The sequence below is a fragment of the Apium graveolens genome, chromosome 7, assembly GCF_009905375.1.
Source record: "Apium graveolens cultivar Ventura chromosome 7, ASM990537v1, whole genome shotgun sequence".
In the NCBI taxonomy this organism is placed as follows: domain Eukaryota; kingdom Viridiplantae; phylum Streptophyta; class Magnoliopsida; order Apiales; family Apiaceae; genus Apium; species Apium graveolens.
In genome coordinates, this window is record NC_133653.1 from 86,913,704 (window position 1) to 86,935,399 (window position 21,696).

The 21,696-nt window shown below is 33.2% G+C and overlaps 1 non-coding gene across 1 annotated transcript; it reads left to right on the forward strand.

The window, feature by feature from the left end:
* The first annotated feature begins 16,965 nt into the window (after positions 1 to 16,965).
* Positions 16,966 to 17,071, forward strand: LOC141675915 (small nucleolar RNA R71). The gene has a single exon (XR_012556541.1). It is a non-coding gene; the product is annotated as a small nucleolar RNA R71 (small nucleolar RNA).
* The last annotated feature ends 4,625 nt before the right edge of the window (positions 17,072 to 21,696 follow it).

Here is a 21,696-nt window from a genome sequence, read left to right on the forward strand (position 1 = left end):
GAAAGATCTTTTCGTTCTCTACAACTTTCGTGTTTTGTGTTTTTCAAGATAACATCGTTTAGAGGGTCAAATAGGCTATATTCAGATCTGGTCAGGCTTTGAGGTATGTGTTTTTTGACTTACTGTTATTTTCGAAAAAATTTTGATACTCTGATTTTCAAATTTCGTATAAGATATAAGAATTATTTTTTGAACTATATAAGAATAAGATACGAGAATTTTTTGAAACTCAGTCTCTACGTTTTCGAACATGTTCATAATTTACGCTATAGTTCCGGAACTAGCCTTAGATACCCTTAGTAGGCGCATGAGTGTGCAACTTTAGATAACTATTAAGGGCGCGTAATTATTGAACTTTAAATGTCGACCACTGGCAAAGTGTGGTATAAAGAATAAGAATAAGAATAAGACGCCGACTACTGGCAAAGTGTGGCCGTAGATCAAGATTGTGGTATTTATAAAAATTATCGTTTCGTTCTGTTTTACTCTGTTCCGATCTGTTATAAAATCTGTTATGTTCTGTTTTAAATTCTGAATTTTCAAATATAAATTTTTGGGTGAGATTTATTTTAGAAAATGTTTTACAAAATTATTATTGATTTCAGAAAAATTATTTTATTAAAACACTCATTGTTTTTCTGTTTAAGAGTTAGTCAATTTGTATTTGCTGAGCTTCGTAGCTCACCCCTTTTTATATTTCAGGTTGCGTATAAGATTCGAGTTGGAAATCACTGGAGTTTGAGGACTTTGGTTTTTGAGTTGATTGATTTTTGGAACGCATCTTTTAGCTGCGCTTTTGTAATAGTCACCATTGTAATAGAATTGTGGATTAATAATTGTATTTTGTATTAGTTTTCGATTTAGAATTAATAGTCCGGAAGTGCGGGTTGTTACATTATCCTACTAAATTATAATCACACCTTATCCTATTATTAGAAAAAATAGTGTTATATATTCTCTAAATTACTAAATCGTTAAACAACTAGATATATCATACTTATCCTACTAAACTACGACAACTGGTTATCCTATTATTTTTTTATAAATTTAATATTATTATTATATATTTATATAAATATTTTAAAATTATAATATGATAGGATAAATAAAAATTTTAAATATTAACGGGAACCCGTACATCGCACGGGATTTAAACTAGTAATTATAATTCTAAAATACATTTAACATAATCAATACGTAGTGTAATGAAATTTAATAACAATTATTAATTATAACGTAATTTTATATAACATTAGTTCAATTTACATGATTAATATATTTAAACAATAATTTAATAAGGTATTTATATTAAATTATATAATAAAAGATTGAAAAATGTACCGCCTGCAAAATTTTAAATAAGTGAGTTATTATTTTCGTCCATCTTATAAATTTAAATCATTAGTATTAATTATTAGAATGCCTGTATCTAAATTATAGGGAGCGCGTTTGAATATCGGTTAAATTATAAGGTTTATATTTAAGAAGCGAGAATAGCAAACATTCTTATTTTAAAAAAATATTAGTATACTTATTTTTTTCGATTATATTATACATTATTCAGTAATTTATTTTGGGCGTGTTGCTAATTTATTGTAAGGACTGTTATTTCTGTATCGAAATTTTTTATTACTTTATTGTTATTCAACTATTTAAATTCTGTATTATTTAATCCCTTATTGGATATTATTTATATAATCATGTGCTAGCCAATATTTAATGAATTATTGAATATATTTTTTATTTGATTAGCAATAAGGATTAAATAATCAATATTTAAATTATTGAGTTTAAATTTGAAAAGGAGAGCTTTGAAGAGATTCGTTGTTTTCAAAAATTTGCTAATTATATTAATACCGAAATTGAAAGCTATATTTTATAATTATTATTTTACTGATGTAGCTATTTTTTAAAAGAGGTGACAATTAAATGTTAATATAATTATGATTTTAGACAACTCTAGAAAGTGATAGAAAATTTCTAGTTCCTTATATTGACGGGCCCGCACAAGTAGTGGAGGATTAAATTAACCACTGTTAGTTAATCGATTTCAAGCTCTATAAAATCCCTAATTTTCATCCCAAAATACACACTAAAACACAATAGCACACTAATAAGTTTGGAGAAGGGATTAAGAGTTAAAATTTGGGGTTTCAGGGAAGGATCAAGTGAATTGGAGGAAGTTTAATAAAGTATTGAAGTAATAATCAAAGGGGATGTATTTCGGGTTTAATTAAAGTAAGCAATTTTTTAAGAGGTAAACATTCTTGAATCATGCTTTTAATTAATAGAGCTACTTGTGATATTTTCTTTAAGTATATTTTTGGTTGAGATTGAGTAGAATTGTTTAATGATTGTTAGTAATTGCCTTAAATGATTTCTACGAGTACGACTTGATTATGGCAATACTTGGCTTAATTAAATTGACATTAGTATTAATCAAAACCTGTTGGGTTATTTTGGATATAATGGGTCACATTTGGGTCGACCCATTAGCTCCTAAATAGGGATTGTATTGATAATTGGGGTTTGTTGATGAATAAAAATTGATTAAATTGATTGGGGTTATTATTGTTGGAGATGCAGAAAATGTTTCACTATATCATATATGGCTTTTAGTAACAAAATTCTACGGTGTTACCAGCAAAAGTGTTGTCATATTGTAAAAAAATTAATTAAAGGTTACACTTTTTCTTTAATGTGATCATTGGTATCCTTTAGCGTTATTATAGCCAAAATTGGGTATCTATAGTAACACTAAAATCGTTGTTACCGTTCGTGTTAAAAAAAATTGGTACTAAAATCAAAATATTTAGGCGGAACTTGTGCAATTATATGGGCGGGGCTGAAAAAAACTAAAATAGAGATGAAATAATTTTGGGGGAAATGAAATAATTGTACTCGTCCAAACTAAAAGAACGGCTCACATTTCACTCTTTGTCCTAGTACACTCTCACAAAAATACTTTCACGAAGATACTCTCACTCATTGTATCAGCTGGCGGCTAGGGTTTAAAATCGAGCAACAACATTATACACTCAGTCTTAATCAATTGGTATGGAAATGGGTCTTTAGCTCTCACACTCTCAATTAGGCATTGAATCATCAAATCCGATATGCAGCTCTCAAACTCTATCAATTAGTTTCTGATTTGGAGCTTGGAGGAATTGGGCTTATGTATAGCATCTAATCGGGTTCAAATTGAGTCTCGCCCTATCAATTGATTTTTGATTTGGGGCCTTAAGTATCTCAATTAATTAGGTATGCTTCTTGTCTGTTGTGCAAGAAATACTTGTATAATAACAAGACTAAGTCACATTGACAACTCTAAGATTAAATTATATGATAATCTAAATCTGTATTATGTATTGTATTTCTTGAGTAGGTAAAAATGGTTAGAAGATTAGACTGGAGGATTTTTCTGTGAACAAATTCAAGCTAAGGAATAAACTCTAGAAGAATATCAAACCATGATCATGCCTTAGAGAAAAGCGTAGAAACTTGGAGTTGAATAAAGCTGTTTTATGAAAAATGTTCTAATTCAAGATATCGACAAGTCACGGATCAAGTTATATCGAGAAGTCATTCGAGAAGTCCAGAATGACTTGTAGAAAAGCCCAAAATGACTTATAGAGAAGTCTAAGAGATATTGACAAATCAAATGAAGATGTAGAGAACTGGAGATATCGACAAGCCATTTCTGCATGTAGAGAACTCAGAGATATCGACAAGTCAAATGAAGATGTAAAGAATTGGAGATATCGACTGGTCAATTTCTCATATAGAGATCTCAGAGATTTCGATAAGTCAAAATATGTATATAGAGATTTAAGAGATATCGACAAATCATTTCTACATGTAGAGATCTCAGACATATCGACAAGTAATTTCACATGCAAGGATCTAGAGACCCTGACAAGTCACGTATAGCTATAGAGAACTCAGAGATATCGATAAGTCATTATACTTATCGAGATGTCACTTCTCTGTAGAACAAACTGGAGATCTCGACATACGTCTCAAATTCAGAATGCAAACAAGTTCAAAATTCAAGATTATCAGTCAACAAACGATCTATTCACCAGATTGAAAAGTCTACAAAGTAGTCGAAAGAAAATAAGATCAAGGACAAAGATTAACCGGACAAAGGGTGGTCACAGACCTACAAGATTCTGCACAGATTTGCTAAGCTAGAAATGAAAATAGAAAAAGGTTGACTTAGAAAGTAGTTAAGTACATTTTAGTGCAAGTCTTGTAAACGCATGCTGCTAGCCTATAAAGCATGCACGGGTCCTTATTTCACAAGTAACAAATATATCTAGATTTTCTTGTATTCTCTCAAGATAAAAGCTGAGTTCTTATTTTCTTAAGAACACAGAATTTGTAACAAGACAAACTTAATCAATATAAATTAAGTGAGTTTTGAAAATATTGTACTTGTTGAATAATTCTGTAAACACAATATCTCTATAATATCTTAACTGTTTTGTTCACCTACAATCTAAACAATTTTAAAAAGGATAAAAATCCAAGAAACACATTCACCCCCTCCGTGTAGCATTCAATATCTAACATTGTCAATTAACAACTGGGTTTCATAAAATGTATATTTGCTTTGTGTATTCTCAGTTGGTTTCATGTTTTTGTTCAATTTTGGTTTTTTGTTTTTGTTTTAATATTTTTCGTATATGGTTAGAAGAGATTTATTTCGAATTTTTTGTGCAAAAAGAGATTTATTTCGAATTTTTTGTGCAGAGATGGGATTATTTGTAGTACTCCCTCTGTCCCCCTCAATTCTTTAAATTGGGGGACGGGGGCTCGGCACGCACTTTAATGCTCTTATTAAATGTAGTTGTATTTTTTTTTCTTCTAAATAAAAATATAATGTTCAAATTTTTATAAAAAAAGAAAATTTAAAAAATAATTTATGAAAATATACTTTACAATTGCCTTAAAATGCGTGTAAAGCATTTGAAAAAAAACTATAATGAAATGAGAGGAAGGGAGGTAGTATCATTTAGGTGTGTTTATTTCTTATTTGGAAGTATATATACATCAACGAGTAGTGCTACTGATACTTGTTTTGGTAATTTTTGTGCACAAGCCTTTTCTGTGAATCCTCGGGCTCAGGTTGATTATTACGACAGAAGAGACATTGCATTTGCTACGGAAACCACGGAAATTGCATAGGCTATGGTAGTAGCAATTGGTTGCGGTCTAAACAGCTGTGAAAATCATGAAGCTTGCGGGTCCCTCTAAAACTACGAATAAATATGTTATTTTGGTAAGGTAATTTTGCAAGATTTGGTCAAGTATGTTATTTTGCTTATGTTTAGTGTTTTATTTTGTACTAGCTGAAAATGGGGTATTGGCCTTTAATATCACAATTTAAAATGAAATGGTCCAAAATATCACTATATAAGAAAATGACCCTTTATATCACTTAGAAACACAACTTTAACATGCGTTGCTTTAAAATGGAGTTTATAATTGTGTTTCTTTTGTTTTTTTGAAATAATTAAGAAATATAAAAACTGAAACCGCAATTGTAACATGCGTTAGAGAAGTCAGCAACGCAAGTTTTATTTGCGTTATGTGAGAAACGCAAGTTTTATTTGCGTTATGTGAGAAACGCAAATTTATATTACGTTTTCTGATAATACAAGAAGACATAACATTACAGTGATGGGGTCCGCTTCACATGCAGTGATGCAGGTCATTTGTATTGGGGATTGTGCACTCAACACAAATGTATTAAAAAGTAAGAAATGACATGACACCAAGTTCCCTAGTTTAACCAGATAGCCTATGATATTAAAGCACTAAAAACGCATATTTTAGGCTCGTTATTCAGTGATACAAAGGGTCATAAATTTCAGTTAGTGATATTTTGGACCATTTACTCTAAAATTATGAGAAAAGGGGCATTTTTTCCTGAAAATGAGTGTGATACACGAATCAAATAACTTTTTTTAATTATATATAATTTTAAAAAAAAATTCAATTAAATTCTTAAATTTTTTCATTTAAAATTTTAAATTATAGTACATCATGATAATTATATTAATATATATATATATATATATATATTCATAATTTTTTAGAACATTTAAATCTATTGAAAGTAATAGTCTCGGTACCCAGAAAAAATGTTAATTTTATTTTTTTATTCAAAGTAAAAATACAATGTCTCCCAGGACCTTAAAAAAATTATTTTAACGAGTTATTACTTAATCGATTGACTATAAGAGCTATTTTAAAAAGACAATATTACTAATTAAACGATGCACTTTTATTAATAATTCTATTTGACTGTGTATTTTAAAATAATAGTAATTATATTTTAATTAAAAGTTAACATTTAATTCAGAGGTATATGATACGAATTATGCTTAGTCTAACATTAATTTGATTTATCTCGAATTAGTGATTTATATTATTTTATTTTAGCCTGAAGCTCATTATATCGACAAAATCCGACTTATTATTTTTAATTTAATTTTAAGTTTTTTAATTCCATATCTATGAGATAATTTTGTTTTAGTCAGCATAATTATTATATATTATTTTATTTTTAGTTAGTTGAATTATATTTTAAATTTTAATTTTAATTTTGTGTGTGTTTTGATCAATTGTATAATATATTTTTCCTGGAAGAATAATATATATTATTTTGTTTATCCTAATTCAATAGTATAATTTTATAGCCGGATCGGTAGTATTTATTATTTCTTCTTAGCCCGAGACCTATTATATCAACCAAAGCCAGTTCATTATATTTAGTTTGCTTAATTTTATTTTAGCCAGAAATAATATAGAATTCGATATAATAGAATTTAAATTGGTAGAAGAAACTGACTTTAATATCAATCATACTGATATAAAATTCGATATAAAATAGAATTTAAATTGATGTAGGAAGTTAACTTTAATATCAATTAAAATTAGACATGATTGACCAACACCAATTAGAATTAAAATAAATAGGTAAGGGTAGATAAGTAATTTCAGTAAGTAACGACCGAACAACTAACTACCAAAATTTTAATATTTCGTATATTATAATATACTAGCATAAATCCCGTGCGATGCACGGGTTCCCATTAATATTTTAAATTTTTATTTATCCAATTATATTATATTTTTAAAATATTTATATAAATATATAATGATTATAAATTTATAATAAAAATAATAAAATAACATGTGGTCGTAATTTAGTAGAATAAATAGACTATTTCTAGTAGTTTAACAATTTAGTAGTTTAACAGATATATAACACTATTATTTATATCTTTTAATAATAGGATAAGTTGTATTCGTAGTTTAGTAGGATACGTATACTATATTTAGTACTAGTTTAATAATTTAGTAGTTTATTAGATATATAATACTATTTATCTATTTTGTAATAATCCAAATTAGGGAATTATCGTTGAATCAAACCGTTGAACCAAATTATAGTATAGATTATAGATATATTTGAAGTAAATGAATGATCATGGTTTATAATCGATTCGTGTTGATCTTGTTGATCAGATGACCATGCAATAATACATGATCAGCTGTGTTTGTGTGTTCTGTATATTTTGATATTGAAATGTATGAATTATTATTGTTTTTGGTGATTTGATAGGTTGGTTTCATCGATCAAATAAATTTGTTGCTCCTTAGATAAAGTATTATTTATAATTGAGCACTTTCTTGTCGTAGTACTGATCAAGAAACGCCTAGGCTATGTTTATCTACATGAACTATTATTTATAATTGAGCACTTTCTTGTCGTAGTATTATTTGATAGGTTGCTGAAAATAAATAGATTTAAATCCTATAAAAATTCTGGTAAGACAATCCTTTTGAATTAGCATGACTTTTGGTATGACTATTGATTGTCATACCGATTGTCATACTAATACAATCAGTTGTCTTGTTGAATTAAAACAGATTTTTAAACCAATTTAAATTCTGAAAATTCTTAATATATTAATTCAGAATTAATTAATCAATTAATTTAATTAATTAAATAAATTAATCTTTTACAGATATAATTTATTTTCTTAATTAAATTATATGACTTAATTAATTAATAGAGAATTAATACTAATCTTGAGCAACATCTATTCTTCTGTATATCTTCTGAAAATCACTGATATATATGAATCAATTCCACCACTTCAATGTTGACACTCGATGTACTATCTGGTTCATGAGTGACTAACTTCCGTGACGTTTCTTCATGTCTTGACTTTGACACTTTGATTTTCTTCAGATCAAATCCTTGTAATTAATGATACTCTGACGAGATCTCTGTCACTTGATTAAATCCACGATCTTGATTTATATCACTGAGGCTTGATCAATTTCTTGAACTTCTTCCAGTGAATTAACTCCTCAAGTCTGTAGATGAACCTTGTTTCTGAATCCTCTGACAGATGTTACTTTTCAAGATCTCTCTGACGGTAGATCCACTATTTACTTATTACATTCTTATTTGAGTTGAGTTGAATCCTCGAATATACAAATAGGCTATGACATATGCCTTACAATCTCTCCCTATTTGTTTGTTATACAATAACACACAAATACCTAGAGGATAACTCAACTAACAAATAAGAAAAAGATATAAACAGAAATGCAAAGTAAATAGCAGAAAAGTTCTGGATAACATTTAACCTTTTCCAGATTCCAAATAGATGTTCCTCTAGACTGAACATATCTTCAAGTAGTTTCATCTTCTTTTGTACAACCACATTTCCTGTTGAGAAGCACATATCTCTCTTGCTTCTCCCCCTATGAGAATCAACTAATTAAAGAAGATCACCTTCGTTTACCACCTCTCATGTACAATAGGATCCGCAGATAAAAACCAATGGTACTTCCCTTTTGAAAATAGCTTCTTCCCTTACTAGAAAATCACCTTGTGTTTACCACCTCTCCCGTACAATAGGATCTGTAGTTACAAACAACAATGGTGTGGTGTAGTGTACATGTGTAGGATCTTTTTCTTCCTCCCTGCTATTTCTCCCCCTTAGTTGAGGAATCCTCCAAACTATTACTTAAGCTTTTATCTCCCCCTTAAAGAAGGAATGTATGCCGTCGTCTGAAGGAGTTCTCATATTTCACTTGGTTGGAAAAGAAATAACAAGTGTTTCTCTTTCTTCCTCACTGTGAGTGTGTGATTCTGTTTAGTGTACCTCACATGTGTTTCACTCTTCTCTCCACTCGTGTTTACACTCATTCTTACAAGTGTATCACTCTTCTCTCATAGCTCCATAATCCAGCTGTACCTGCAAGGAAAATCACCTTAGCCATCCTTAAGGAGGTCACAGGTGGTGCAATAGGAGTTCACAAATCCCCATCCTTGTTAAACTCGTCAGATGAATCTGAGTCATAATTTACAAGTTGCTAGTTTCCCTTTTAGGGTTCCAGATTTGAATTCTGGGAAGGTAAACAATGATCCATCGAATTTAGCATAAAGATCAAAGTTCCCTTCTAATGTCTGTGAAGACAATTCCTTGTGACTCATCAGGTAATATCTGAATCATTGTCAACAAGTTGCCGATCTGCGCCTATGTCAGATCCACTATCCGCGGATGCATCCAGGGGATTTAAGCTTGGGGAGGTAGACACTGACCACTGACATATAGCTTTTGGATCAGTATCCTCTCCTAACACCTGTAAAGGCAATTGGTCCATTAACGAACCTTGAACAATCGAATCCGACCTTAAAATGGTCGAAACTCTTGTTTCCGTCAACTCATCCTTTGTGTGTGTAACCTTTCCTTGTGCATCAAGAATTGTTTATATTTGAGGTGGTGACACTACATCGGATACCCTGGCCGACAGGCAAATTTCAATAGACACACCCTGTTGAGAGAATGAATCTAGTAACTGTTTTTATGCCTTTTCAACCATTACATCTTTTTGAGAAGATGTATGAGGGGTTAGCAGTTGTCTCGGTTTAAATACTTCTCATCTTTGTAGGAGACAGAGCTACTGGGTTGACTACAGAACCTTCCTTATGTGGTGCACTGAGGCACTATCTCCCTCACGCTCATTCATACTACATTTAGTGGTAAGAGAGTGTTGGTTGGTTCTATTTTTGTGTTTGTTTTTACAGTCTGGGATAGACGTTGTGGGTTTTCAACCTCATGACTGTCAATGAAAGAAAGTCATTAGAGACTGAACCTGTAACACAGAATATATGGCACTATAGAGATAATGATATACAATAGTGATTTCAAAAGATTTTACATGAAATAAGAAATCACTAATGTAGAAAGAAGTTTGATTTTGTATTTCAATATGAATGAGTTTTTTTTTGATAAAACATTGATCACTTAGGGTAAAGTCTAAGTAATTCTCATTCATATCAAAAGCTCACAAATATCTGCAACATAATGTTAACAAAATATCATTGACCGATACTTGTCAGGTACTTTATATACCAACTGTTATGTTGCATAATATTTAAAATAAACTAAAATAAAATAAGAAATAATACAATACAAATAATAATAATAATAAAAATAAATATCAATGAATTAAATACCAAATATCTATCAAAAAGAAATCAGCATTCAATATCATATATCATACAATATTTACAATTAAAGAAAATACAAATAAAAACTTATATAAATATTGCAAAAATATAGAAACTATTTACAAGTTCAATGATAACATTACCAGCTTGCAAATAGCCATATTCCTCAGATACACCTTTGCTGTTATCTCCAAAGGTAAGCAGGGGGCCAGCTTTCTCAATCCACATTTGATAGCAGGGCTCTATCTCCGGTCATATGTCTTGATGATCCACTGTCAAGAATCCACACTCCCGGTTTCACCTGTTTAATGCCCTGCACTACAAATGGATTAGACCTTCTTTGGAACCCAAGCTTAGTTGGGTCCGGCATACTTGTAGAACTGTCCTTTGTCAGGCAAAATAATATTTTTAATTTTAATTGTCTCAACTTTCTCACTGACTGAACATTTGACCTTGTAAACAGCCTTAACAAATTTCTGTTTAGGCTTAGGCTCAAATGTCTCCTTTCTAGCCTTAGAAGGACTAGCAGTCTTAGACCTATCATGCTTTCTATTATTCACATGCTGACGAGGAGTAGTCTTATCACTAGAAACATGCTTACCATTAAAATAAGCATACATCAATTTAAAAGCACAAGACATACAATTAGCAACACTACATGCTTTATGAGAGTGATTAATAGCAGGCAATTTATGCATGGTAGACATGGCATTTTTGTTATCCAACTCATGTGTGTCTGAGTTAGTCTTAGTTGCTTTCACAACTTTGACTGGAACTTTTGACTCACTTGACTTGGAAACAATCTTCTCATTAGCATGATCCTCAGCACGTATTTCTTCTTGAATAACAGAAGAGGTCGCATCAAATGGTTCAGCAATTGATGGCTTATAGAGGGGTTCATCAACACCCTTAAGCACATGTGGTACTTCCCTCCCTTTAGCACAGACATGAGGAGGGGAGTTTATGCCTAATTCTCCAATAGCAACACTGTAATCATAACCTATTCCAGATGTTTTATTAACAACTTGCTTACTGTAGAACTCTTTAGCCTTCGAACAAGAATTGAAGTAGGCTCTAACCTTAGTCTCAAGACCGGTGATCTTGTCTTTGAGAATAGTTTCGAGTTTTCTATAACAGTCAACTCTATTTTCTAGAAAAGATACTTGTTCTTTTAATTTGTCTTGATTAATGTGCACAAGTCTTAATTCATTGACCTCTTTCTCAAGGTCTGTGATCTGTAAACTTAACAGTTCATTATCACGACGTGTACAATCTAAGTTACCTCTTAGATGATAAACCATTTCAGCATCAGTATATTTTACCTCTTTTCTTGACGATGAAGCTTTTCCATCAATAGCCATAAGAGCAAGATTCCCTTCTTCTTCATCTTCACTATCAGTATCATCTCAGCTTCTTCCCTTTGCTAGATAAGCCCTTTCAGAGTTACTCTTCTGATTTGAATCATAAGAGTTCTTCCTTACTTGCTTTGGCTTCCTACATTCTGTGGCAAAGTGTCACAACTCATTGCAGTTATAGCATCTGATGGTGCTCGATCAACCATCCCTGTTTTGTATCCACCACTGCTGGTGTTAGAGGATGAAGATCCACCTTTCTGGAATTTGTTGTCGTTGGACTTGTACTTAAGCTTGGGATTCCTCTTGAATCTGACATTGGAGAATCTTTTGACAATTTGGGCCATTGACTCATCTTCCAATTGCTCCAGCTCTTCCAAGGAATAAAAATCATCACTTGATTGATTTGTAGTAGGAGGATCATATTCTGCTACTAACACATTTTCCTCAGCCTTGGAAAACTGTACCATTCTCTCCGACTGTTGAGATTGTTGTTGTTGTTGACCTTCAGCTACAAGAGCAGTAGATGTGCTGACCATTCTATCTTTCCCGTAGACTTCCTTTTGCTGAATCTGCTCCAACTCATAGGTTTTCAACACACCATAGAGTCTATCCAAAGAAATCTCACTCAGATCTCTAGCTTCTCTAATGGCAGTGATTCTATGTTCAAGATGAGTTGGCAGTGTTAATAGGAACTTTTTGTTAACCTCCCTGATTGAATAATATTTCCCATTTATGTTCAGGTTGTTGATCAACGCATTGTACCTCTCAAACACTTCAGTAATTCCTTCTCCTGGATTTGATTTAAAATATTCATACTCAGAGGTTAGGATCTCCAACTTGTTCTCCCTAACTTCCTCTGTGCCTTCATTAATCACCTCAATAGTTTCCCACATGTGCTTGGAATTTTTACAGTTCATCACATGTCTATTCATCAAGGGATCAAGGGAATCAATTAATATTAATTGAAGGCTGGCATCCAAGGAGGCTTCTTCTTTTTCAGCAGGAGAAAAATCCTCAGGCTCTTTTGGATAGGTTCTAGCTTTGGTAATCACAACATCATCTACTATCACCTCTGGTTCAATAACCATTGGAGTTGTTGGACCCTTCTTTAACAAGTTCAGATATTTGGGATTTGCAACTTGTAAAAACAAGAGCATCTTCTTCTTCCACATGATATAATTTTCTTTATCAAATAGTGGAATTTTAACGGTTCCAACTTTTTGTGAAGCCATTATGAATTTTTTGAATAAATAAAAATTCAAGGAGTTGAAAAATCACAAAAGTCTAGGATCTTGTTTTGTTCGTTAATCAGAAGGCTCTGATACCAATTGTTAGGTCCCAATGAGTTTGTAGAAGGGGGGGTTGAATACAAACGGTACCGAATAATCGAATAAATGTGGAATAAAAAAATGTGAAACAAAATTCAAGTTAAATAAGAATATTATTAAACTTGAAAGGTGTTACAACAACTGTATCGATTACAAGGAATTAATCTCAAATTAATTATCACAAATTTAGAATAAATTCGACATGAACTTTTTCTATTTTTGCAATAATTAGAATCAAATGCTAAACGCGATTTGAGATTAAGTTCTAGGGATTTTGATCCGCTAGATTGTTACACAAGAACAAGATAAAGATTTCTAGTTGATTGGATTTAACTTTACAATCTAGAAATTGATCTTGAAGTTTTGCAGAGAAGATGAAATATTGTTCTGCTTCTTTTTCTTTTGTTCTCGGGTTCTGTATTGTTGATTGAATAATATTGAATGAACTGCTTCTGCTTCTTTTAATCAATCAACCGAATAGAATTGAACTGGCAAGACAATCCTGAGCTCAGCAAGACATTCGGTAGGACTATCCTTAGAACTAGCAAGACAATCAGAATGAACTAGCAAGACTTTCGGTATGACAATCAATTGTCATACCGATTGTCATAGTAGTTCAAACAGATTGTTTTTGCTGAAAATAAATAGATTTAAATCCTATAAAAATTCTGGTAAGACAATCCTTTTGAATTAGCATGACTTTCGGTATGACTATTGATTGTCATACCGATTGTCATACTAATACAATCAGTTGTCTTGTTGAATTAAAACAGATTTTTAAACCAATTTAAATTCTGAAAATTCTTAATATATTAATTCAGAATTAATTAATCAATTAATTTAATTAATTAAATAAATTAATCTTTTGCAGATATAATTTATTTTCTTAATTAAATTATATGACTTAATTAATTAATAGAGAATTAATATTAATCTTGAGCAGCATCTATTCTTCTGTATATCTTCTGAAAATCACTGAAATATATGAATCAATTCCACCACTTCAATGTTGACACTCGATGTACTGTCTGGTTCATGAGTGACTAACTTCCGTGATGTTTCTTCATGTCTTGATTTTGACACTTTGATTTTCTTCAGATTAAATCCTTGTAATTAATGATACTCTGACGAGATTTCTGTCACTTGATTAAATCCACGATCTTGATTTATATCACTGAGGCTTGATCAATTTCTTGAACTTCTTCCAGTGAATTAACTCCTCAAGTCTGTAGATGAACCTTGTTTCTGAATCCTCTGACAGATGTTACTTTGCGAGATCTCTCTGACGGTAGATCCACTATTTACTTATTACATTTTTATTTGAGTTGAGTTGAATCCTCGGATATACAAATAGACTATGACATATGCGTTACAGTAGTCTTCTCCTGATCTTCTGGAGCGATACAAATCTGATTGTAACCCGAATAACCATCCAGAAGATAGTAATACTCGTGACCAACCAATCGGTCAAGTATCTGGTCAATAAAAGGCAGAGGGAAGTGATCCTTCCTAGTGGCCTTGTTCAGCTTCCTGTAGTCTATACAAACTCTCCATCCCGTGACTGTTCGAGTAGGAATGAGCTCATTCTTCTCATCAGCAACAACTGTGATACCTCCCTTCTTCGGTACACACTGAACTGGACTCACCCAAGAACTGTCAGAAATGGGATAAATAATCCTTGCATCCAGCCACTTAAGAATTTCCTTCTTCACCACTTCCTTTATGATTGAATTAAGTCTTCTTTGCTGCTCAACCGTAGGCTTGCTACCTTCCTTTATAAGAATTTTATGCATACAATAAAAGGGCTGATTCCCTTAATATTTGATATAGTCCATCCAATTGCCGATTTGAACTATCTTAGAATCCTCAAAAGCTTCTCCTCGTCCCTACCTGAAAGGTCAGATGCAATAATAACAGACAGAGTAGATGCATCACCTAAAAACGTATACCTCAAATGTTCAGGTAAAGGTTTAAGCTCAAGAGTAGGAGCTTCCTCAATAGGTGGCTTGAGGCGTTTAAGAGCTTTGTTTAATTCCTCCATTTCAAGAAATTCAAAAGGCATATCAATCTTCCTCTTCCAGGGAGAAGCATTCAGATATTGCAATTGTTCTTTACCTTCATCATCTTCACTATCTGAATTCCCCAATAAGGCCTTCTCTAAGGCATATGACCTTAACAACTGATCAAGTTCTGAAGTAACCACAGAATCGACCAACTCCACTTTTAAGCACTCCTCATTTTCCGTAGGAAATTTCATAGCATTGAATACATTAAAAGTTACATCCTGATCCAACACTCGCATTGTAAGCTCACCCTTCTACACATCTATCAAGGTCCGGCTAGTCGCCAAGAAAGGTCTTCCCAAAATTATGAGAATCTTCTTATCCTTCTCGAAATCCAGAATTATAAAATTAGCAGGGAAGATGATTTTATCAACCTTGACCAAGACATCCTCCACAATACCTCGCAGATATGTAATAGAACAGTCGGCCAACTGTAAAGTCATATAAGTCGGTTTTGGATCAGGCAAATTCAACTTCTTGAAGATTAACAAAGGCATCAGATTGATGCTAGCTCCCAAGTCACATAAGCATCTGTCAAAAGACACTTTCCAATAGTGCATGGAATAGTGAAGCTTCCTGGATCTTTAAGCTTCGGAGGCAACTTCTGTTGCAATACAACACTGCATTCCTCCGCGAGAGCGACAGTCTCTAAATTATCTAGCTTCACTTTTGGAGAGAGTATACCTTTCATAAACTTTGCGTAACTAGGCATTTGCTCAAGAGCCTCAGCGAAAGGTATGTTGATATGAAGTTTCTTGAACACCTCTAGAAAATTCTCAAATTGCTTATCCAGCTTTTTCTTCTGCAACCGCTTAGGAAAAGGTGGTGGAGGATAGATCTGTTTCTCCCCTGTATTACCCTCAGGAGGAGTATGCTCAACAGTAGTCTTCTTTGGTTCTAATTCTGCTTTCTACTGCTCTACTTCTTCTTTAGCCCCGGCTTTTTCATTCGAAACTTGAGTTTGTTCGGGATTCGTAATATTTCCAGATCTCAAAGTGATTGCCTTCACCTGCTCCTTAGCTTCCCTCTTTCCTGGCACTTTAGTGTCACTAGGTAATGTACCAGGTTGACGATTTAACAAGGTATTGAAAATTTGTCTAATTTGATTTTCCAAGGTCTTGATAGAAACAGCTTGACTCTTACACATAAGCTTCAACCCCTCTAATTCAGATTTTTCATTAGCATGTTGCAGTTGAAGTTGTTGCCTAGGTGCATATTGCAGTTTCTGAAAACTAGGGGGGTTGTACTGCTTAGCTGAGTACTGCTGATAAGGATGTTGAACCGCATTCTGAGTGTTGCTCCAGCTTAAATTAGGATGATTACGGTTGTTATGATGATAAGTGGTTGGCACAGGTTGCTGCGATCGCTGAAAATTGCTCATGAACTGAGCTGATTCACTAAAAATAGCACACTGATCAGTCTCATGGGCACCAGCACAAAACTCACAGACACTAGTGATTTCATTAACTCCATAATTGGCCAAAGTTTTCACCTTCATCGTCAAAGCCTTAAGTTGGGCAGCTATAGCAGTTGCTGCATCCAACTCTAGAATTCCCGCTACTTTTCCCTGACTCAGTCTCTGAGAAAGATTCTGGTATTCATTAGCAGCAATCAGTTCAATCAATTCATAGGTTTCATTGTAGCTCTTAGCTCACAAGGCTCCTCTTGATGTTGTATCGAGTATGGGTACTTCCTTAGCATCTCCTTATATCGATCCCAAGCCTCACACAGAGATTCACCAGTTTGCTGAGCAAACTGAGTTAGAGCATTCCTGATTACAGCAGTCTTCGCCATAAGGAAGAATTTAGTGAGAAACTTTTGAGCAAGATCCTCCCATGTGGTGATAGAACCTGGTGGTAGAGAATGTAACCATCATTTTGCTTTATCCCTCAGAGAGAATGGGAAGAGTCGCAGCTTGATAGCATCTTTAGTCACACCATTGAACTTGAAAGTGTCGCAGATCTCCATGAAATCCCTGATGTGCATATTGGGGTCTTCAGTAGGAGATCCCCCAAACTGAACTGAGTTCTGTATCATCTGAATCGTGCTTGACTTGATCTCAAAAGTGTTAGCCGAGATGGCTGGCCTGATGATGCTTGACTAAATATCATTGATCTTAGGCTGAGAATAGTCCATCAAAGCCTTAGGAATTTCTGCTTGATCACCCATCACTACTAAAACTGGTTCCTCTACTTTCTCTTCTTCTTCTATCTTCTCTTCATCCTCAAAAACTTCCCTTAGAACCACTACAACTTCTTCCTCGGCTTTATCTAGAGTTCTCTTACGAGACCGCGAACGCGTATGCATACACGCTCGCTAGAGTACCTGAAATAAGACAAGGAAACAGATAAGTAACAATGTTCAAGTCAATGAACTTTAATGATCACTGATGACAAACACATAAACAAAAAATTAACACTGCAGTCCCCGACAGCGGCGCCAAAAACTTGTTAGTCGCTAAACACGAGCTAATAATACACGCAAGTATACGTGTTCGCAAGTAATATAGAATTATTTCTAGTTCGTTTCCATAGAGACTGGCTTTGGTTAACTAATTAATTTATGCACTTATGCACCGATGATATTGTAATATCCGCGATATATCGTGTAATTATTTTTGCTAATAAATAATTATTATATGTGTTCAGTATTTATTCTGTGAATTATTTGTTAAGTGTTAAATGTGTTTGGATGTTTAAAAATATTATTAATTGAGTATTTTAATTTTTATATGTCCAAAATAAAATATAGATAATTGTCATATCTTCCTAATTATTTTTATGCTGATTTATAAATTTATAAGAATCATATGAAATTTATAAAATCTTTTTTCGATTATTTAAAATCTATTTTATAAAAACGGGAACCAACCGACGTTATCCGTTGTTACGTTTTTGGAACCCGAAACTCTTCCGAGAACTCCTTCCTAACCTAATTGTAATATTCCGAGCATATTCCATGTTTCGACTTTTTCGATCCAGCGTACGGTGTGTCCTGCGCGAGTCCCGGCGCAATATTTTCGATACATTCGTTTCGGTTAATCAATAAAACTCGTATTTTTGATAAACGGGAGCTTTTTATTAAACTATCCCAATTATCACCTCGTAGTACGTGTAACCAGGCGCTGAGACCAAGACCGCAGTACAAATTGTACTGATTTGGATAATTATCCCGAAAACCGATACCGTTTGGATAAGTTTTACAAATAAACGTACCGTTTTATATCCGGAATGATCCAACGGGATACTAATTTTCCGTAATTATAAATAGCCTTTTTCCGTATTTTATTTTGTATCAAAATCATTTGCATTCAGTAATTATATAAATTTCCATAGAAAATCCTTATATTTATAAACCCTTCTGAAAATAAAACCACAAATTGAAGGTGTTATTGATCTCCATTTGGAACGCTCGAGTAACCGAAACAGAGGTTTTAAGGTGTTCTTTCACTTTCTTCAAGTTTCAGAACTGCAGAAATCAAGGTTATTTTTCTATATTTTTATTTAATTTCGAATTATTTTTATTAAAAATATGAATTTTTGTTCGGATGATTGTTTGTATGATTTGATGATTGCATGTTGTAGAGCTTGTTTTCCTGATGATTTTCATATGTCATACGTTTGATTTGGAGTTCAATAACATGCTCAAAAGTGGGTTTAATTCTCGAATTTTAAAATTAGGGTTTATAACCCGTATGAATGTTTTCAATTGAAATTTGGGGCTTTTTGATTTAGGGGTTATTAGCTGTTGATTTATAGTGGATTATGTTCCTTATGAAATTTGCAATCGATTGGTATATAACTCGCTAACAGAGGATGCTTGAATCGTAGGGAGTTGTCTTTTTAAGTTTTTGATGTTTCGCCGGAAACCGGCGATGTTCTTGGCCAATTTCCGACCAAGTCTGGGGTTATTAATATGTTTTGATTGCATGAATCGATTCCTGGTTGTCTGTAGATGTGATCTGGAGCTTGTGGTGGGGTGACGATGCCGAGAACGTGTTCTCCGGCCACCCCCGACGTTTTCCCGGCGACCCCTGTCAAAATTGCAGTTTAGTACCTTATCTTTTGAAAACGATGAAGTTCAGTCCCTGAACTTTCCACAGTTTTCAAAAATAGGATTCCTGTTTTAAATTTATTCAAAAATCATATTTCCTATTTATTTTATAATAAAAATTCGATTTTAATTTCTGAAAATTCCAAAAATTATTTTTTTAATTCCAAAAATTATTTTTTTAATTCCAAAAATTATTTTTAATTCAAAAATAAATATGAATTAATTAGTTAATTAATTTCTGTTAATTTTTAATCGATTAATTGATCAATTAATTCGAAAATTAATTGATTAATTGATTTAATTAATTATTAATTGATTTTAATTAATTATTTAATTAGATATAATTATTTAAAACTGATTTAAAAATTCTGAAAAATAGTTTCGAGCTTTAAAATATTATTCTAAATTATTTTCAAGGCTCGATAATTATTATAAAATTGTTTTGAAGCCAAAATGGGCCAACCGAACCCTGTTTATTACTCCGAAATTGATCCAACGACCCGTTTTAATTCCGAAAAATGTTTAAAAATTATTTTAAATATCTGATTCCAGTTATTGATCTTTAGCCGTAACCTGATTCTTTCTAGACCATTGATTGTTGTATACCCAAATACGAACCTCAAATATATGATACTACTCTTCAAATACATACAAACTAATTATCAAACACTGAACCAGATTGCTTACACACTCAAACCATTGTATCTTATGCTTTGAAAGGCCAAATCCTTGAAACCGTGAAACACTGATTCTTTTGTTATCCAATTCTTTCACTACCTAACAGCCAAGCTTTGGAAATGCCCTTTTGATCTTTATGCAGATTGAAACCATTTTCATTATTGAACGTCCAATGTTGTTAATGATCCTGTTTATTGTTTATTACTGCTTATTCTATTATTATGGTAGAATTGGATTGTTTTTATAAAATTGTGGACCAGATTCATGGTCAGACCATATAATGGTCAAGTTAGGCCAATGTGTGCCTTGGATCCAGTAGTTAGAGCAGTGCTGTGTGCTTTGCTCGGGGTTAGTGCGTGACTGATCAGCAGCCTAACCTTGTTTTTAAAATAAAAATATAATATCCAATTTTAAATCATAATCCATTTTTCACTTGATATCATAACCATATTTACCTGATGATCATTATTCTCAGTTTTGTCATTGTGACTTGCTGAGCTAGTTAGCTCATTTGTGCGATGTTGTTTATATTCTTTTCCAGTTAAGAAGGAACCGGTTGGTACCGAGGATCCCCTGTCTAGCGCGAGAGCTAGGGGTTCAGGTTGATTGAGTTGAGCTAGTAGGCTTCTTTTGGAATAATTTAAGTTTGTAAAAGTTTGTAATAATGTTTTACTCAGTTCTGAGTTTGGATAGTTGAGATTTGAACGGTTTGTAATATAAGTATGTGTTTGGCTTGTGTGCATACTTTAACCTGTTGCGGTCCGTGGTAGTTGGTAAGTAGGGTCACTGCATATTATTATTATCTTTATCATTGTTATAAGCAGGTTATTAATAAGGTGTGTGTATGGACCCCAAACTTCTGACCCGGGTTTGGAGGGCGCCACAGGTTTGGTATCAGAGCTACAGGTTATAAGTCACTGATACAAGCCTAGGTTGACGGGAATGGGTAGAGGATTAGGATTAGAAGTAAGGAATAGAAAGATAGAACGTCGAGAGGTTGAGTGCTTCGGTATAACATGTATTAGTGTAATTCGCGTCATGGTTCGAGATTCTTATATTGCGATATGATTTCAGATAGCAGCGATAGGCGACTCTTTTATCCCCGTATCGGCTGATCACTTAGAGCCTTCAGTTGGAGTACCATCTTCAGATCCACGTCCTGTTGTTCCACCAGTGTTGGCTATTCTACCTCCACCTGTATTGCAGCCCGTACCATTGCAGGCTATTCCACCTCCAGGCATGAGGCCACCTGTCAGAGGACCCCCACCAGCTGATTCAGATTCCACTGGGCATTCAGTTGCGAGTGCCCCATTCCAGTCTACATTGCCCCCAGTTCCTTACTGCCGGTATTAGGCTCTTCTACTGGAGCGTGATTCTTTGTTGGCCCAGATTCGAGAGCTACAGCATATCATTAGGACTATAGATGTTGATCGTGGTGTGAGGGAGCTTCGAGAGGAGATTCATGTGACACGGAGGGTTCTTGAGGCTAGGCTACGTGGAGCTACATTACTTGGCAGAGGCCCTGATGCATTAATGGGCTGGGCTAATGAGGTGATGGAGGACTTTGAGAGGCTGGCAGGACCAGAGTTTCCTTGGAGTTGAGTTAGAGATCCAGAAACAGAGATGCTGAGCAGTATTGTAATGGTTATGTATTATGTACAATAGTGTGTATT